Source organism: Crinia signifera, chromosome 12 (assembly GCF_055691185.1).
Source record: "Crinia signifera chromosome 12, ASM5569118v1, whole genome shotgun sequence".
NCBI lineage: Eukaryota > Metazoa > Chordata > Amphibia > Anura > Myobatrachidae > Crinia > Crinia signifera.
Window position 1 is genome coordinate 42,722,051 of NC_139228.1, and position 10,479 is coordinate 42,732,529.

The 10,479-nt window shown below is 47.0% G+C and overlaps 1 protein-coding gene across 3 annotated transcripts in view; it reads right to left on the minus strand.

The window, feature by feature from the left end:
- LRRC9 (leucine rich repeat containing 9) overlaps positions 1–6,697 on the minus strand; it is an 80,105-nt gene extending 73,408 nt beyond the window's left edge. Inside the window, exons 1-2 of one of the 3 annotated variants that reach the window (XM_083167270.1) lie at positions 6,466–6,697; positions 1,376–1,490 (exon numbers count right to left, since the gene is read on the minus strand). The gene's annotated coding sequence lies outside the window, so the exon portion shown is untranslated. Of the gene's footprint in view, positions 1–1,375; positions 1,491–4,030; positions 4,153–6,412; positions 6,432–6,465 lie in introns of those variants that run through there. The other 2 variants (XM_083167272.1, XM_083167271.1) reach the window with 2 other exon arrangements.
- Between the last annotated feature and the right edge of the window lie 3,782 nt (positions 6,698–10,479).

Genomic DNA, 10,479 nt, shown 5'->3' on the forward strand with positions numbered 1-10,479 from the left:
CCGATCCACTCCCCATTTTTTGTTATAGTTAAATGTTTAAAGCTACTTCATTAATAGGATTATGTTGTATTTTTATGATGGCAACTGTATCCTATAATGGCCTGCTGTGAACTATCCATGACATTAAAACCGCAGTACAGACAGTTGGGCACCAGGTGGCTACATGACCGCACAAAAAAATTCATTGCTTTTCACCAAGCTGACTGATGAAGTCATAAATCATTCCTGGGCAGAAAGAATATAGCAGAATACTGTATAACTAACATTTCATTTGTAAAAATTATGTTTTGGAACGACATACCAATAATCTTTTCAAAAATAACACATAAGGAGGGAAGGGGGTGGGGATAGGTACTTTTTTTCAACAATACAAAAGTAAATAATACATATAATAAAACCTTCATATATAGAAGAAAGATGCTTATGTACAGTACAACAAGCCTGACCTACACTCCATTAACTTTAAGTGCACCAATAATTCATCAAATCAAAAAGGATATAAAATGTAAAACCTGCAGCCATAACTTTTTGTTATTTAATTAGGTATCCAAGCAGTGTTTCAACTGGACAGATAGTGGGCCAGATGCAGTAAGCTTCAAAAGTGATAAAATGGAGAGTGATAAACAGCCAGCCAATCAGCTCCTGTCTGACATTTTTCAAACACAGTCTGTGACATGGTAGTTAAGAGCTGATTGGTTGGTTATCACTCTCCACTTTATCACTTTTGAAGCTTAGTGCATCTGGCCCAGTGGCATTTAGGTCACCCCTGTCGGCACCGAGCAGTACTTGTGAGACACCCATCACAAATAAAGATTCATATAATCAAAGATGTTTCAGTCATAAAATATGGCAGATAAAGACAGTACATTTCTTCATGTCATTTTCTCTAAATAGCAGATAAGTGGGTTTAAAGACATAAATACTGAGGGGTGGTATTGAGAATAACAGGGGAATACAATTATCTTTTTGCCCCCTACCACCTTCTCCTGCTAGCAGCCATATGCGAGCGGATGTGTTTGCTTACACATCCCCATCGCATGTGGCTGCTAGCAGGAGAAATCATTCGATGGTCGCTGAACATCGAATGATTTCTTCTGCCTTCGGAAATAAAAGTCATTCTGTAGAAGGGGGTTTAGGGTTGAGGGGGGCAGCAGAACGCGCACTTTCTAGAAGGTGCTAAATAAGTAGATTCTGATTGGGTGCCCATAGCAACATCCATCTCCACTAGAACTCCCATCTTAGTAAATAAACAAGAGAGAGAGAGAGAGAGAGAAACAAAAATATTAGCCCATCTAAATCTTGAAGTAAATCAATCTTAAAAAATAATACTCATCTCACGGACTGTACGGGCCAGCAGCAGTACGCAGAGACTCACCTCACTAGTGGCCTGTCAAGGTCCCTTCTGCGCCTGCGTGACTGACCTGCATCACATCACATATACGCACTGCACTGGAAGCCCAGTATTGGGATTAGAAGGAGTAGCAGATTTGCTAGAACAAAAATAATAATTAAAACGGTAAATACATTTGTTTAAAAAAAAACTGCCAAAAAAGTTTACACTTATTTCAGTGTGAAAAATGTGAATTTTTTTTATTTCAGTTAGAAAAGATGGTACTCTTTACTTAGAACGGCGCCCACGATTTGATCGTGGGCATCGTTAGTAAAAAATCTCGGGCATCTCGGGCATTGAATGCACTAAAAAATCGGGTGCGATGCGACCGACGAGATGCCCGCGATTTCCCATAGAGAACAATGTTAAATGTCTCAATTGACCCAATTTTCCTGTTCAATGCCTCAATTGACCCGATTTTTCCATAGGAAACAATGTTAAATGGGCCACAGAGGCCAAATAGGCACCCTGAAGTGTATAATGGCCACCCAAATTGTTAACGCCACCCCACGATCAACGTCAACCCGAAGCGTGGCGAGCGCAGCGAGCCCGCGAGGGGCGGCGGTACACGTCTTCCGAACTTTTCATACCCCCACTATCCACGTCGGCGTGGAGTTGAGAATAGAAAGTGTGGCGAGCGCAGCGAGCCACCGAGCCCGAAGCGTGGCGAGCGCAGCGTGCCCCGCGAGGGGACGCGGACAGCTGTGAAGCCCGCGAGGGGACGCGGATACCTGTGAAGGTATCTGTGTCCCCTCGCGGGGCTCGCCACGCTTCGGGCTCGGTGGCTCGCTGCGCTCGCCACACTTTCTATTCTCAACTCCACGCCGACGTGGATAGTGGGGGTATGAAAAGGTTGTAGGACGCGTACCGCCGCCCCTCGCGGGCTCGCTGCGCTCGCCACACTTCCGGTTGACGTTGATCGTGGGGTGGCGTTAACAATTCGGGTGGCTTTTATACACTTCAGGGTGCCTATTTGGCCTCTGTGGCCCATTTAACATTGTTTCCTATGGAAAAATCGGGTCAATTGAGGCATTGAACAGGAAAATTGGGTCAATTGAGACATTTAACATTGTTCTCTATGGGAAATCTCGGGCATCTCGTCGGTCGCATCGCACCCGATTTTTTAGTGCATTCAATGCCCGAGATGGCCATGATAGGCGCCCTTCTAAGTAAAGAGTACCGGAAAGATTTCTTCCATTATTTGTCAAAACAAACTATCGCTGATTATGGATTACACTTAAAAAAAAACAGCGGTACTTGTGTATTATCATGGTGCCCATCGTATCGCACCGCATACCACTAATTAAGGTATGCGATGGCATGCGATGGACCCGATTTCAGCCTTCTCCCGGGCTGAGTATACAATTTTAAAGTTGCGTCGCATCGCATGCCATTATAATGGCATGCGATGCGACGCGATTTCCCATTGATTCCCATGTTAAATGGCCCCCCCAGACCCGATTTTTAATTGTATACCCACCCTGATGGGTAATTAGTATGTTAAATGCCCCCACATTGTTAACGGCCCCCCACTATGAACGCCAACCCGAAGCGTGGTGAGCGCAGCGAGCCCGCGAGGGGCGGTGGTATGCGTCCTCCGACCTTTTCATACCCCCACTATCCACGTCGGCGTGGAGTTGATTTTATAAAGTGTGGCGATCGCAGCGAGCCATCGAGCCCGAAGCGAGGGGACGCGCATAACTTCACAGGTATACGCGTCCGCTCGCCACGCTTTATAAAATCGACTACACACCGACGTGGATAGTGGGGGTATGAAAAGGTCGGAGGACGCGTACCGCCGCTGCTCGCCACGCTTCGGGTTGGCGTTCATAGTGGGGGCCGTTAACAATGTGGGGGCATTTAACATACTAATTACCCATATACAATAAAAAATAGGGTCTGGGGGGGCATTTAACATGGTAAGAAGGCATCTGGGTGCCTGTACAAATAAAAACCGGGTGAAACCGCATCGCATCACATGCGATGCGATGCAATTTTTTATTGTACAATGCCCTGCGATGGAAATCATGGGCGCCGTGATAATACACAAGTACCAAAACACAGTGGCGTAAGTTTATAAGAGATGCCCGGAGGCAGAAGTGTGATGTTGCCCCCCCCCCCCCCCCCCCCCCCAAAAAAAAAACCCTACTTTCTTAAGACTATTGGTTAGCCATCCTGTAATGCAGACACACCCACAGAGGCACATGCACACACACATATACACACACACACACAGCCACACACATATACACACAGCCACATACATAGAGCCACATGTATACACACTGCCACATACTGTACATCATATGTATACACAGACAGTAGCTACAGTGCATATGCACATACCGTAAACACACAATTATACACTGCCACAAACACACACAAACACATGTATACACACAGCTACATATGCACATATACCCACATGTATACACACAGCAACATACAACAACACACACATATGTATACACACAACCACACACACATGTATACACACAGCCACACACACCTCTGTAAACACACAGCAACATATGCACACATAGCAACAAATGCACATAAACATAGCCCTATATAGATACACACACATACACACACAATACACATAAATAGTTTAACAAACACTACAAAAGAGTACACTACCTTCCATAGCATGAACAGAAGATCGTGGGGGGTGGAGAGCTGGACGGGCTGCAGGGCTGTCAGGAGGAGACAGGGGCTCTGTGTGTGACAGGAAGTCCCGTCTCCTCCTCTCACTGACTGAGCTCCTGGAGCAGCGCTGCTGATCACTGCAGCGCTGTTCTTATACAATATTCTGGCTGGCTGCTGGCACGCAGGGGCTGGAGTTCAGAGGCAATGGATGTCAGCCGGGTGTCCCCTTCAAACGTGGCGCCCGGCGGCAAATGACTCCATTGCCTCCGAGACTTCCGCCACTGCCAAAACAGCAGAAGGCATTAATTCAAATTTTGACACTCCCGGGGCTTTCCAGGGTTTAATAGACAATGGGCTCATCAACAAACAATATGTAGAAATATTTTAGAGATTTACTTAAACCCGTTATCTCTTTCTCTGTCTCTTTCTATAAGGGGCGCAACTAGAACCTTGTGTGCCCCACAGCAACGTTTTTAAGGCGCTCCACAAGAGTATGGCTAGTGCCGCACAAGAGCTGTAGTTATTGTTGCCAGCCCACAAAGCAATCCAATGCACCGCTGTCCTTTATTAAATCTCTGTGGGTTCAGGGCAGTGGTGGGGGTGGGGTTGCCAGAGCAAGTATGTGGGGTTACCAGGACTGAGTGGGTCACTTACTGTGCTTTCACCCACTGCAAAGGACTAGGACTCTATTGATTTATTTTATGCTATATAATAAAAGGCTAACTCTGCTCCATCCCGCACTCAACTTCCCCCCACCTGCGCTGAGATGCCCAGCCTCGGATCAGACGCCCGGCCCTGCCAATTAGTCACACCCTCCCTACTGGTGCTCGTGCTCAGGAAGTGAAAGGGGGCAGGGCTACATGGGAGGACATCAGTGTGATAGAACGCAGGGTAAGGGAGCGCATCGGTGTGATAGAACGCAGGGTGCGGGAGCACATCAGTGCGATAGAGCGCAGGGCATAGGGTGAGGGAGGGTGTTGGTGTAATATAACACAGGCCGTAGGGTGAGGGAAGGCGTCAATGTGATAGAGTGCAGGCCGCAGAGTAAGGGAGCTCCTCAGTGTTATAGAGTGCAGGCCATGGGATGAGGTAGTGCATCAATGTGATAGAGCATAGGCCGCAGGGTAAGGGAGGGCATTAGTGTGATAGGACACAGGCCACATGGTGAGGGCGTCAGCGTGATATAAAACAGGCCGCAGGGCAAGGGAGCACATTGGTGTTATAGAGCACAGGCCATAGTGAGTCCAGTTTATGTTCCAGCATAGGGGAGGTTGATAGTATTTGAGGGGGTAGGGGCCCCCAGAGATATCAGTGCATGGGCCCCTAAAATTTCTGTTGCCGGCCCTGCAACCGAGGGCATTATTATCCGTACATGGCACTACTGAGGGCATAATGTGTAATTGGCACTAAAATGCCAAAGAGGTGGTGGTTGGGGGGGGGGGGGGGTTTGCAACATTGATAGTTACTCCACTGCGCATATAGTGTTACCCTGGTGCCACCAGGAGAAGATGCAGAAAGCTACATCTCCTGCTATGAAATGCCTGGCAACGATCATGATAGTTTTTTGGCAGGGGAAGCAAAATTTGGTACTTCCTCATCTTTACGGACACCACTTACGCTACAGAACTTATGTACAGGGCTTAAAGTGGTCATGCAGAGGTGGGGGAACTCATTTCTCTATGCCATAGGGTTTTTGCCATCCCACTGCAAACTAAAATGCTTTTCTGTGAGAATTACTGTGCAGGGCCAATGTGGAGGTTAAAATGTTCTACCTCACCATTAGAGTTGGTGGAACTCAGTTCCACCCCATTCCCCCTCACTTTAACCCCTGCTTACGTAGCATTATCATCCCCTTGCGGGCTCGCTTCGCTCAACACTCTTTGGGCTCGGTTGCTCGCTTCGCTCACCACAACTTTACTAAAGGTAATAGACGGTGGCGTGGAAAAAGGAGGGTGGTGCCAAAAATCCTTACGTAGCGGTTAAGTAACGGCTAATGTAACTGGCATAGCGGTGGACGCAAAGATGAGGAAGTAACCAAAACTTATATTTACGCCACTGTCCTGGACTTCCCTAATTTATGATTGCCATCTCCTGTGATTAAACACCTTTCTAATCAAGTAACTCGTTAAACACAAGTTACAGCAATCATACATTTAGAAGGAATTCCATCAGTGCATTTTTTAACTGAATGTTGGGTATTTATAAACTTACTTGCCTATCTTATCTGCTAATACACAACACTCCCAGAGGGGGAGTCTCTGCTGCTCTCCAGCACTTGTGTCTACCACCAATTACAGATTCCAGCATACCAAACCACCCCAGATGATAGGACTTGTAGTCACACAAAACTGTCTACATCTGTACTATACAAACCACTTCTTTTAACAGCTGCAGGACTGAGGGTGAGCGAGCATCGTTATGCTTACGTATTTTTCTACCGAGGCTCTAATAAAATGGCCGACTACTTGCAGGTGTCGGTGCCGGTGCCTCTCGGTAATTCCTCCTTCAGATCTCCGAGTCGGGTGAAAATCCTGTCCGCCTCTCATCAACACGCGAGGCCTAGTAAATCGCTTGGCTCTCAGCATAAGTTGTGTTCGTTACCCGGGACACCGTTACTATGACAACGCTGTTAGCTGCACCAAAGGAAGACAAAATCTCCGCCAAAATGGCGCTTCTCCTACTTCAGGCAGTCAGAAAATGATGGCTCGGTTCCACTCAGCATGTATGTCAGTCAGTGAGTATATATACAGCTGTATAGTTTCTCTTTTCTTCTCCCAAAACTGCTTCAGTAGCTGCCTAATGTCATACACTTTATAAAACAACTTTAATGCGTTACTGAATCCAATAAAAAGTGTTTTAGAGGATAAATTTAATTTGCAAGTCATAAATATTATTTTCTATATATACTAAACTGAATCCAATAAAAAGTGTTTTAGAGGATAAATTTAATTTGCAAGTCATAAATATTATTTTCTATATATACTAAGTAGTTTTATCTAAAATATGCTGCATTTATAATGTATTCTGGAAACCCGTGGAAATTGTTGTTAGCTAGTGACATATTTACAAAATAAAAGAGGTCTGAGCCGATCTTGCTGTCTCTGTGTTTACTTTATAAAACAACACTTATATAATACCTTGCTACTCTATAGCAGCACACATTTTAAGAGATAATTCAGTTATGACTAGGGTTACCACCTTTGTGTTGAGAGATTCCCGGACAGTGGCCCGCCCCTAGACACACCCACAGTCCACCCACTGCCCCACCCCCGTCCCCGTCCCTTGACCCAGTTTATGTTTTTTTTACCTTTGTGAAATCATTCTTGATTGTGCACACCATAATGCCAATTACATGTTACATCACACACAGTAATGCCTATTACACGTTATGCCACACACCGTGATGCCTATTACATGTTACAAAATACACCGCAATGCCTATTACACGTTAAGCCAGGACTCAAAAAGTTTTTTGTACAGGAAGGATAACATGGACAGTGCACGCCAAAAGGCGTGTCAAAAATTTACAAAATAATGGCGATTACACGTCACACAACTATTACATAGTATACCACATGCCATGCCCATTACATGTTATGCCACACACCGTGATGCCCATTACACATTATGCCCATTACTCGTTATGCCAGGACTCAATTTATTTCTATGTAAGGATAACATGGACAGTGCACGCCAAATTCACCGTAATGCCGATTACATGTCACACACCCATTACATAGTATACCACATGCCATAATACCCATTACATGTTATGCCACACACCGTAATGCCCATTACACGTTATACCAAACACCATAATACCCATTACACATTATACTAAACACCGTAATGCCCATTACACATTATGCCACACACTGTAATGCCCATTATATATAATACCACACCCCGTAAAGCCTATTACATATAAGTGCTGCTTACCTACAGCCCGTTGCTACGGTGTTAATTCTTGATGCCAAGGGTTTCATATTTCATGCTCGATGTCAGGAATTGCATGCTCTGTGCCAGGGGGGTACATGCTCTGTGCCAGGGGTTATATGCTCTGCCAGGGGTTACATGCTCATTGCAAAGGGGGGAGTGAGAGGTGAGGCCAGGCAGGGGGAGCTGTGAGGCCAGGCAGGCGGAGCAGTGAGGCCATGCAGGGGGACATGCACAGTGTATATATGATATGGGGGTGGGGGGTGCACATAGTATATAGTATATGGGGGGGTGTGCTCAGTGTATATATGATATGGGGGTGGGAGACATGCACAGTGTATATAGTATATGGGGAGCATGCACAGTGTATATATTATAGGGGGGTGGGGAGTGCACAGTGTATATATTATATGGGGGTAGGAGTGCACAGTTTATATATTATATGGGGGGAGCATGCACCTACGTGATCCTGATTTTGGGGTCCCCCCGAAGCGATGAGGCAAGGCACGGTGAGCAGCAAGGCCAGGCAGGGGGAGTGGTGAGGCAGGCAGCTGGGCAGAGAACTGAAGAAACTATCAGCGACAGCGCAGCGCAGCCCACCCCAGCGGCTGTATCCTATATGTCAGTGCAGGTCTGCACTATTTGAAATCTCGCGCCAGCTCACACAGTCGGGACTGGCAGCCGCTCCCGATTGGCTGCGCGAGATTTAAAATAGCCGCAGACGCGGTCCTGTCTCCTGCAGTGCTCTGTGATGCTAGTCGGGTCAGGACAGGTCACCGACAGCGGCTATTATCGATGCCTGCCGGAGCTTGGTTCCCGGCGACGGCAGACCGACCCTCCCTTCCTGCTCTGTTCCCGGACAATGTATAGTCCGGGAACGCCACCTGTCCGGACTCCGGACACCCGGTTTAATTACCGGACTGTCTGGAGTAATCCCGGATGGATGGTAACCCTAGTTATGACTGGCCGGAATAATTTCCTGGTTCCAGAATTGTCTGCACAGGGAGTTGTATTCCTCACGTACTTCTAACCATCTTTTAGGCTAATGCACAGGTTCTTAAAGTCGGTTCTCAGGATCTCATACAGTGCATATTTTGCAGGTCTCCTCACAGAATCAAGTAAAAAAATTAGCTCCACCTGTGGATCTTTTGAAATGTGTCAGTCAGTAATGAGTGCAACTGTCAGGTGACCTGGAAACCGTGAACTGTGTGGGGTCCTGAGGACCGATTTTGAGAACCACCGAGCTAATGCTTAGCATTCAACAAGACCCACTCCATTAGGTTCAAAATGCTTTGCTCCTGGACTTCTCTCTTAATGTATGATTGTCATCACCTGTGTTGAACTAGTTAATTGATGAGAAGGGTGTTTCAACATAGGTGACAGCAATCATAAAGTAAGAGTGAAACTCAGAAACAGATCATATTGTACCTAATGGAATGGGTCACATTGGAGGGTATGCTAATGATATGGCTGTGGTCATCCTACAGAGATACCCAACGGTCACTGTGCGCACAAAGACGCACTATCAGTTGCCCCATCGGAGACTACACCAGCCCTATGGAAATGCCAAATTCTGTCTTGACATGGACTCTGGACTGGTGTCAGTGCAACCACATCTTTAATGTAGTCGCTGACTTCAAGCTGCCCACGTCTGGCTAACCACAGGGCCGGATTAACAATGGGCCTGATGGAGCTTCATTCTTCAAATAGGGAACCGGAGATATCGCTAGGCAAAGCTGGAACGTTTTCCCCATAGGATAACATAGGACCCGCTAATTCCAACCCCCACCCAGTTCCAACGGCTGCCAGTTCCCCCTCCGGCATCACAGAAGCTCGGGTCTAACCCAAATCGCTGGGCCTTCAATCAGATACCAGGCTGGTCCATATGGGTTCATTGGTTCTAGAGATATCGTGGGTAAACTGATTGTTTTCATTTCTGAAATGTAATTTCTGGCTGTTCATGTTGTTTGAGGACAGATTTCTCTGAAATCAAAGGCGCAGTTTCACGGGACCAATATCATTCGAAGCCCACATGTAAATGGGTCAGTTGGTTCCGAAGATATAGGGGGGTATTCAATGTGAGGGTCACAGCAGTCGAGAACATGCAGGCGGGATTCAATGTCCCGCCTGCCGGGGAGCGAGAAGGGGGCGTGGCCGCGAGTTGCGGCCGGGAAGGGGCGACCTGCAGCCGGCAGCTCGTCACTTCCCGGCTGTTCTCGGCAGAACGAGCCCGACAGCTAGTGATGTCGGGCTCGTTCTGCCGAGATACCCTGCTCAATGCTGTCGGGGAAGACAGGTGCTCGCCGGAGATTGAATATCCCCCAGAGCTGGTTGTTTAAAGGGGGGGCGGGGGTTCTCTCCCCCTCACACCAGAAAATGCAGGGACTAGGCTAGTGTTAAAGGGGCCAGCCCAGGAATGTCCCTGCATGATCCTGGGACCATATTCCCGTGTAAGTCCCTGCATTTTCTGGTGTGAAAGGGGTATTATTTCAAATAGCCAGGAC